General features: G+C 42.9%; 1 pseudogene; it reads right to left on the bottom strand.

Annotated features, from left to right (window-relative positions):
- Window positions 1-1,198: 1,198 nt before the first annotated feature.
- On the bottom strand, window positions 1,199-8,884 carry LOC136460872 (uncharacterized; annotated as a pseudogene).
- Window positions 8,885-9,430: the final 546 nt, after the last annotated feature.

Genomic DNA, 9,430 nt, shown 5'->3' with positions numbered 1-9,430 from the left:
TATTACTTTATTGCTGGATATCGACTCTTTAGTCGATAGCCTTACTTGATTGGCTTTGATTTTTCTCTCTTTGTCAATTGCAGTGTCAAATTGACCGGCACACTTTATGAACTCGAAACCGACTTGTCCTGCTTTTGAAGTTAAGCAGATCTTCCAGGCTTGTCGTGTGTCCTGCACGGTGACCAAGTTTCTGTGTCGACACAGCGACGTGGTGACAAGTGCAAACCCATCTCGATCTTTCTCTTCACTTAACTTGGATCAAATTTTAGCACAATATTATTTTGACCAAGACAGTGAATGACTCAAAGCATGAGACATAGCAGCCTAGCATACTAGTGATAGCAAAAGGATTTCAACACATCCTAGACATGCTAGTTGCCTATCTCAGCGGTGAACAATTTTTCAGATTTAGCAAGTATTAAACATGTTCACAATTCACAAAACAAGCTTAGCTCAACAAGTATGTATCAATATGAACAAAATGAGCCTAAGCTTGCCCAAGCACCATCATGTACAACATGGAACATACTACAAAGAGCATAATAACATTCTAACAACTATACACATGAAGCTCAAAATGCTCTATGTTACATGTTTGGGTTGTTGCCCCCCTCCTAACAATAAGAAGGTACGGTTATTTCCATATGAAAGTAATATCTATTCAGAGTTTGTTTTGTGATGCACTTGCATATTTACACCGAAACTAACTTGATGAAACAAAGTAAAAAAATTAATGGAAATTTTATCGCAATAAACTTCAGTCTATTTCATCTAGGACCTTTTTGGTGTCGACTACAGTGGAATTATAGGGCAAAAATCGCATTACAAATACTACCAAGTTACACTGGTGCTGTTCAACATTGTTCAAGGAAGGATAAAGGCACGCTTGTTTATATCCATTAATATTACAATCTTGTGTTTCATGGAACACAAAAGGAACTTCACAAAAATTCAATGCATCATACAGCCATTATACTACAATTAAAAGAGGCAAAAAAAGGACGAAGAAACTAAATAGCTAATGACTAAATAGCTAATGACTTCACAAACATGATTAAAAAACACATATTCTCACTCATGGTAGTCACGGTTTGACAGTTATATTAGTGTAGCAATCTTTTTACCCGTAGATATCTGCTGACAGGCGAGAACTAAATAGCTAATGCGCAGAACAAAGATGAGCACACTTTCTCAACTGTCACAGCCCCCGTGTCTTCCACGCTACCGAAGGGCCCCTTTTCTGAAGTTCACACGGTCGCAGCTTGTTCATTGCTCGCCCCGTCATTGCCATTGCAGCAATGCTTGGAAACTGACCTTCAAGACCATCAGGTGGCGTATTAAACTTCAGTGTTTGCTTTTCAACATTTGAAGCAGCATGGTAAATAGAGGCACTACCTTGGCACCATCTTCCTATCCAACGGTTAAGATTTTTTGCCGAAATGAGAGAGCCTTTTAGGTTTTGTTTGTTAATCAATCTTCCATACCTTAGCTGGACCTCCTTTGCCTGGTTGATCACGTCGGCTTTTTTAATATCAAAATTAACCTCTTGACCAAAGACGGTACATGCTCCTTCCGGTGGCAGTCCATCCCCAACCTTTGATCTCTTGGAACAAGGCAAATGATGACCTAAGATATCATGTTGCAGACGTTTGAGCCACTTGTCACTTGGCTCCAAACATGCTGCTGACTCAATTATGATAGATTTCTTAAGACTCAATCGAGTCAAAATCCCAGTAATCAAGATCCTAACACACGATCTACAGAGAGTTAGAGAGAAGGGGAGTGAGAGGTCGTAGACCATCGAAGGCCGTAGTGGTTGAAGCACCGGCCGGGGTCTCGTTGACGGACGCCATCTGCGCGCCGGCAGCGATGTTCGGTGGAGAGGGAGAGTCGGTGCAGTGGCATCCTCGGCGGCGGCGTGGGCGTCGGGGAGGCGTTGCCAGCGTCGGTGGTGCTTCCCGTCGCTGGCAGCGCCCCTTCTCCAGATCGGGTTAGGGCTAGGATGTCGGTGGGGTTACTGGCGGCGCGGTGAACCTCGTGTTGCGAGCCCCGGCCCCCACCTTTCCTTTATAGCGCTGTGCGACGGGGGCCCACCAACCATATAGGGTTGGGCGCCCCCGATCAGGGCACGAGAACAAGGCCCAAAAAGGCCGTTGGGCCTAACTGGTGGGAGATCAAACCTAACATTCTCCCCATTGATCTCTCATCTATTCTTCGTTCTTTAATTTCATACTCAAAACTTTCAATTCATATTTTTCTTGCTTCCATCCTATTTCATCACAGATTAGTGCATAGAACTGTCCCATCGTCACAGCAATTAGTGCCGTTAGACTAACAGCCACAATATACTTCTCCGTTTTGAAATGTAAACTTCCTTTGGGCCCTTCGTATGTTCGGGAATCATAGGCTTTCCCTTAAACTCATGCCGGCTACGTGTTCTCTGAACACGTTGGGTGGTAAGCCCTTTGTGAGCGGATCCGCGAGCATTTTCTCTGTACTTATATGCTCAAGATTTATTATATGATCCTGAACTTTATCTTTCACAACATAATACTTTATGTCAATGTGTATGGCAGCACCACTTGACCTATTGTTGTGAGCGTACTGTACCGCTGGATTGTTATCACAATACAATCTCAGTGGTTCATTTATATCATCAATCACTTTCAATCCGGGTATGAATTTCTTAAGCCAATTCACCTGCCCCGTTGCCTCATAGCATGCTACAAACTCGGCATACATTGTCGAGGATGTAGTTACGGTTTGTTTGGAGCTTTTCTACGATATAGCCCCTCCTACGAGAGTAAATACATATCCTGACGTGGATTTTCTTTCGTCTCCCGCATAATCAGAATCTAAATACCCCTCTATCTGCAGGGTATCAGATCTTCTATATGTAAGCATGAGGCCTTTCGTACCCTACAAATAACGCATGACTTTCTTCACTAATTTCCAATATTCAATTCCTGGATTCTTTTGATATCTGCCAAGTAACCCGGTAACAAAAGCTAAGTCAGGGCGTGTACACACTTGAGCATATTGTAAACTTCCAATAGCTGAAGCATACGGTACCACTTTCATTCGGTCAATTTTATATTGGTTCTTGGGACACTGATGTTCCCCAAACCTATCGCCCTTGACTATAGGAGCAGGTGAAGGACTGCACGCATGCATACTAAATTTCTTCAGGACCTTTTCTATGTATGCCTTTTGCGATAATCCTAGAACCCCTTTTCTCCTGTCTCGGTGAATCTCTATTCCCAAAACGAACGAGGCCTCACCAAGATCTTTCATATCAAAGTTTGAGGACAAGAATTTCTTCGTTTCCATTAGTAGATTGATATCACTACTAGCAAGTAAGATATCATCCACATACAAAATTAGGAATATGTACTGTCCATTCTTGAACTTTGCATAAATGCAATTGTCCTTAACATTTTCTTCAAACCCAAAACCTTTTATTGTTCTATCAAACTTCAAATACCACTGTCTTGAAGCTTGCTTCAATCCGTAGATTGATTTCTTCAGACGGCATCCCATATTTTCCTTTCCTTTTACGACAAAACCTTTCGGTTGTGCCATATAGACATTTTCTTCCAAATCCCCATTTAGGAAAGCCGTCTTTACATCCATTTGATGTAACTCCAAATCATAGTGGGCTACAAGTGCCATTATAATTCTGAAGGAATCTTTATATGAGACTGGAGAAAACGTCTCATTGTAATCAATCCCTTCTCTTTGCGTGAAGTCTTTCACCACAAGTCGTGCTTTAAACCTTTCTATATTCCCTTGGGAGTCATATTTCATTTTGTAGACCCATTTACAGCCTACTGTTTTGGTTCCTTTAGGAATATTTTCTAAGTCCCAAACTTTATTGGTACTCATTGATTTCAATTCATCTTCCATGGTCTTAAGCCACTTTGATGAGTGGTCGCTTCTCATGGCTTCTTCAAATGAGGTGGGGTCATCCCCCATCTGACATTCTTCTGTTTCATAAACTTCATAGTCATCAGTAATAGCTGATCTTCTTATTCTTTGAGACCTTCTAGGTGCCTCCGGCACTTGTTCCACATTTGGCTATTGTTGTTCTTCCTCATGTGCAACATTTGGTTCTATAGGTTCTTCAAGGATAGGTTCCTCAAGGACAGGTTCCTCATGTTCATTCATTGTCGCCACGGGAGAACTTGCAACAGGTGTTGGCACTACAGTGTCCTGCACTGTCGGTGCAACAGCAGCAGGTAGCGTGAAGAATGGTTCCTCAACCATCAGAGTGGGTACATGTACCCGCTTCTCCTATAGACTAATTTCTCGTGCTACCATGCTCCCCCTGATCATGTTATCCTCCAAGAACATAGCGTGTCTTGTTTCTACAATCTTCATATGTCTGTCAGGACAATAGAAACGATATCCTTTTGATCTTTCTGGATAGCCAATAAAATGGAAGCGGACTGTCTTAGAGTCTAACTTTCCTATGTTTGGGTTAAACACTTTTGCCTCAGCTAGACAGCCCCACTCACGCAAATGGTTAAGTGAGGGTTCCCTTCCTGTCCATAATTCATACGATGTTTTAGGCACCGATTTATTTGGTACTAGATTAAGTATGTGAATGGCGGTTTTCAGTGCCTCCATCCATAAACTAATCGGTAATGTAGAGTAACTCATCATGCTTCTTACCATATCCATTAAGGTACGGTTACGTCTTTCAGCCACTCCATTCTGCTGAGGCTCCCCCGGTGTGGAGTACTGAGCAACTATGCCATTTTCCTGTAGGAACCTTGCAAATGGTCCACGAATTTGGCCATATGGGGTATGTCGCCCATAGTACTCTCCACCTAGGTCTGATCGTACTATCTTGATTTTCTTATTATGCTGATTTTCAACTTCAGCTTTAAATATTTTGAATTTATCCAATGCTTCCGATCTTTCTTTAATTGGATAAATATTGCCATAACGAGAGTAGTCGTCTATGAATGTTATAAACGAGTCATAACCATCCACACTTTTCACAGGAAAAGGACCACATATGTCTGTGTGGATTATTTCTAAAATTCTTGTGCTTCGTTTGGCATCTTTCTTAATTTTCTTGACATACTTTCCTTTGATACAATCAATACATTGTTCTAAATCTGAAAATTCTAAGTGCGGGAGAATTGATTCCGTGACCAATCGTTCCATTCTCCCCCTCGAAATATGGCCCAAGCGACAATGCCATAATTTCGAAGAGACAGTATCAATTCTCTTCCGCTTCTTAGTTACATCCGTAGATGGGGAATCATTCACATTCTCATCGCATACATTGTTCGCATTCTCAGCAAGAGATAATAAATAAAGCTTGTCTTGTCGGAAGGTAAGACCAACACATTTATTATTAACCAGTATCTTACACTTGCCATCACCAAAATGGCAATCAATTCCATCATCATCAAGTTTCGAAACACTTATCAAATTTCTACGTAAAGAGGGAACATAAAGTACTTCTTTAAGTCTAAGTACAAAACCATTATTCAATTCTAAAGAAAAAACTCCAATGGCTTCAACATTGGCTTGTACTCCATTTGCAACTTTAATCGTTCTTTCTCCTCTTTGCAAGGTTCTCGTCCCACTTAACCCCTGTAAGGAATTTGCAACATGAGTAGTTGCTCCTGAATCAACCCACCAAGTGGATTTATCATAACATAAATACAGGGATTCATCTACAAATGTAATAAATTCATCACCTTTCTTTAGCAGAGATTTCAGGAAGTCTGGACAATCCCTCTTGTAGTGTCCCTTCTTGAAGCAGTGTTTGCACTGATCTTTTTCAGCTCCACCATACTGCTGATTCTCAGAATCCTGGGGTTTCTTTCCCTGTGAACTGGAGGAAGAGGACTTATCCCACTTAGGTTTCCCTTGTGGTTTAAAATTCTTGCCATTAAAGTTCTTTCTTTTGTTATCCTTCACAAAATGAGCAGATTCACCTTGTGAGGACTTTATCCTCTTCTCTTCTTGAGCACACATTGAGATGAGTCTTTCTATGCCCCATCTTTCAGGCTGCATATTGTAATTCACAATAAAGGTGTCATATTCTTTTGGCAAAGAAGCAAAAATCAAATGAATCAGGAAATCCTTCTTCTTCAAATTCATTTCTTTTAGCTTAGATGCCGTAGTGTTCATCTTCAAAATGTGCTCTCTTATGCTACCACTAGTGAATTTCTCATTCACAAGCTTCTTAATCAGTGAACTTGTTGTGGCCTTAGTAGACCCAGTAAACTGACTCTTGATTTTCTCAAGATATTCTTTGGCAGTAGCACATTTAGGGATTGAGCCCCTTATCTGTTCTTCTATGGTGGCTTTGGCTACCAATAGGCATTTGCGATTGGAGAGAGTCCATTGCCTATGTTCAAGGTCATATTTCATTCTTATTTTAGCATGATCACGCTTTCGAGCAGCGAAATCAACGTCAGATTCATTTTCACCTCTCACCGGGTCCTCTGACTCAGTAGGACACGGTGAGGTGATAGCAAAATCGAGCTCTCCCAACGCAAGTTCCAATTCATACTTCTCCCGCCACACACGGTGATTGGTCCCATTAAGTGTCGGGATGTTGGCAATGTTCACAATGCATTTGCCTCCTGAAATCACACCAGAGTAAGTAAGAAATATTTATACATAAAATTTCATGCTTTTAACTCAATGTTGGTCAAATTAAAACTTATAATTCATCCATGCAAAACATTTTACATCACCGTTGGGCAGAAGTAAAATTAATGCACAATTTCTCATGGATCAAAAATTATAATATTGTTATTAACAACGTTGGTCAGAGAATAACAATATCATAATCGCATCAAAATTATCAGAAATTCATTTCTCTTAAAATTAAATTATCCCGTTGGTTCAAATTTAATCAAAGAGAACAATAATTATCATGCACAGCGGAAACATTAATAATCTTTTCATATTATTATTTTCCACAAGCACTAAAAATTTACTGTTTTTCTGAGCAAAATATCGTTGGATAAAATTTGCACAGAAAAATTGTATCAAAATCATTCAAATTCATCAAAATTATGCATTAAAATTGCTTCTGGAAAATAACAAAATTTTTCTTCTTTCATTTCAGCCCAGCGCGGCCCAAGACGGCAAAACCAATTCGGCCTAGCTGTTCTCGCGCGCATAGGCCGACGGCAAAAGCCGGCTCGGCCCAGCTGTCCTCGAGCGCACAGGCCGCACCTAGGCCGCAACCTGGGCCTGGGCCGGCAAATTGCCACGCGCGCTCGCGCCCGCCTGGGCAGGCTACGGCCCGAGCATCCATGGCCGTTGGTTCTGATCGGACGGTCGCGCGCCGTCTTCGGCCGGATCAAAACCATCGCCGCGCCGGTGCCGTGGAAACCCTAGTGCATTCGCGCCTGCTCTCTCTCTCTCTTCTTCTTCGCCGCACTCTCTCTTCTCTCTTCAGCGCAGCACAGCCGAGAGCGAGCGCGACGAGCGAGCAGGCGGTGGAGCGAGCCTCGGCGCCGTCGCCGGCCCCCTCGCCGGCGCGCGTGCTCCCCAACGGGTGAGCACGCCACCGTCGAGCGGCCTAGCCGCGGCGCTTCCTTGGCCGAGCCCGGCGAGCCAGCGCCCCCGGCTTGGCTTCTTCTCCCGCATCGGCGAAGGTTCATCCGACGCGCCCTAACCCTAACCCCACTTTCCCCTTTCTGATTTGAGTTGTTCTTTTTGGGTTCATCCAAATGGGAAACTAGGGTTAGGGTTAGGGTTCGTTCTTGCCAATTCGGTTTTCTGTGCTTTCGATTTCTTTCTTTTCGTTCATCCGAATGGGAACTGGGGTTAGGGTCAGGGTTTCGACCCTTCTTTCTTTCTTCTTCCCCTTCTTCCCTCTTTCGGATTTGGGTCTAGGGTTTTCGGAATCCGACCCTCCCCTTTTCCCTTCTCTGATTTGATTTTGGGGAATTAGGGTTAGGTCTTAGGGTTCGGCTTCGTGAGCCGAGGGCCCTATCTTTTCTCTGATCCGAATGGATCTGTTCTCTTTCCTTTTTCTACCCGGTTAGGGATACACAGAAGCACCTGGCTCCGATGCCATTGATAGATTTCTTAAGACTCAATCGAGTCAAAATCCCAGTAATCAAGATCCTAACACACGATCTACAGAGAGTTAGAGAGAAGGGGAGTGAGAGGTCGCAGACCATCGAAGGCCGTAGTGGTTGAAGCACCGGCCGGGGTCTCATTGACGGACGACATCTGCGCGCCGACAGCGATGTTCGGTGGAGAGGGAGAATCGGTGCAGTGGCATCCTCGGCGGCGGCGTGTGCGTCGGGGTGGCGTTGCCGGCGTCGGTGGTGCTTCCTGTCACTGGCAGCGCCCCTTCTCAAGATCGGGTTAGGGTTAGGATGTTGGTGGGGTTACTGGAGGCGCGGTGAACCTCGTACTGCGAGCCCCGGCCCCCACCTTTCCTTTATAGCGCTGTGCGACAGAGGCCCACCAACCATGTAGGGTTGGGCGCCCCCGATCAGGGCGCGAGAACAAGGCCCAAAAAGGCCGTTGGGCCTAACTGGTGGGAGATCAAACCTAACAAATTAGAGCACTGGAAATTGGATTTCTCATTCTGCTCATCTAAAAAAGAACTAGATCTAGGTTCATGCTTGATGTCTTCGACAAGCTTCATTCTTGCTTATTGGTGCATGTTTCTTTCAGACAAGACTTGTAATTTCCTGCACTCACATTCAGAGTTTTATTTCCTCCACTGCAGCTTGAAACTCCTTGGATAAATGAAGTTGCTATCTGCTCAGATTTTGCCATGTTTGGACAACCAGAGTCCTGTGGAAAAGTTCTAAGCTGTTCACAATACAATAATGAGAACTACAGTACAAGTTATGACATGACTCTTTACAATGTCGATCTTCATGATGAATGTGGAATGAGTGACATGGTATCCAACATATCATAAAGCAAAGCACTGTAGAGACTGAGGTTATGTTTTGTATTATGCACGTTTTAAATTTCAGGCTTTGGTTATGTTTTGCATTATGCACGTTTAAAATTTGAGGCTTTTTTTGTGTGTGTAAGAATTAGTTCCATGATTTTCTATATGCAGGATAGCACAATGACTTGGTAAAATTACAGAAACTAAAAGAAGATTGCATGGAGGAAAAGAAAAGCACTATCTGCCGTCATGTGTACTGTATGCATGAAGTTAAATAAAGTTTTATGATTCCATGGTTTGTGAGGACTACCCACTTGGTTGCAAACACCAGGCTGGTATAATACCTTGTGTGTTGACGATGACGCAAAGCCTACAAAGAAGTAAGAACAAATATATAAATAGCATTACAGTAAGAACAAATATATAAATAGCATTACAGTGAGTAAAACTATTACAATTTTGCATTGAGACTGAATCTATTTTTTCTCAGTGGTATTATGAGGTAAAACTTTCAACACAAACACCCTG

The sequence above is a fragment of the Miscanthus floridulus genome, chromosome 6 (assembly GCF_019320115.1).
Source record: "Miscanthus floridulus cultivar M001 chromosome 6, ASM1932011v1, whole genome shotgun sequence".
NCBI classification, from domain to species: domain Eukaryota; kingdom Viridiplantae; phylum Streptophyta; class Magnoliopsida; order Poales; family Poaceae; genus Miscanthus; species Miscanthus floridulus.
The sequence above is the reverse complement of the archived record's forward strand: the minus strand, read 5'-3'. Positions and strand labels throughout refer to the sequence as shown.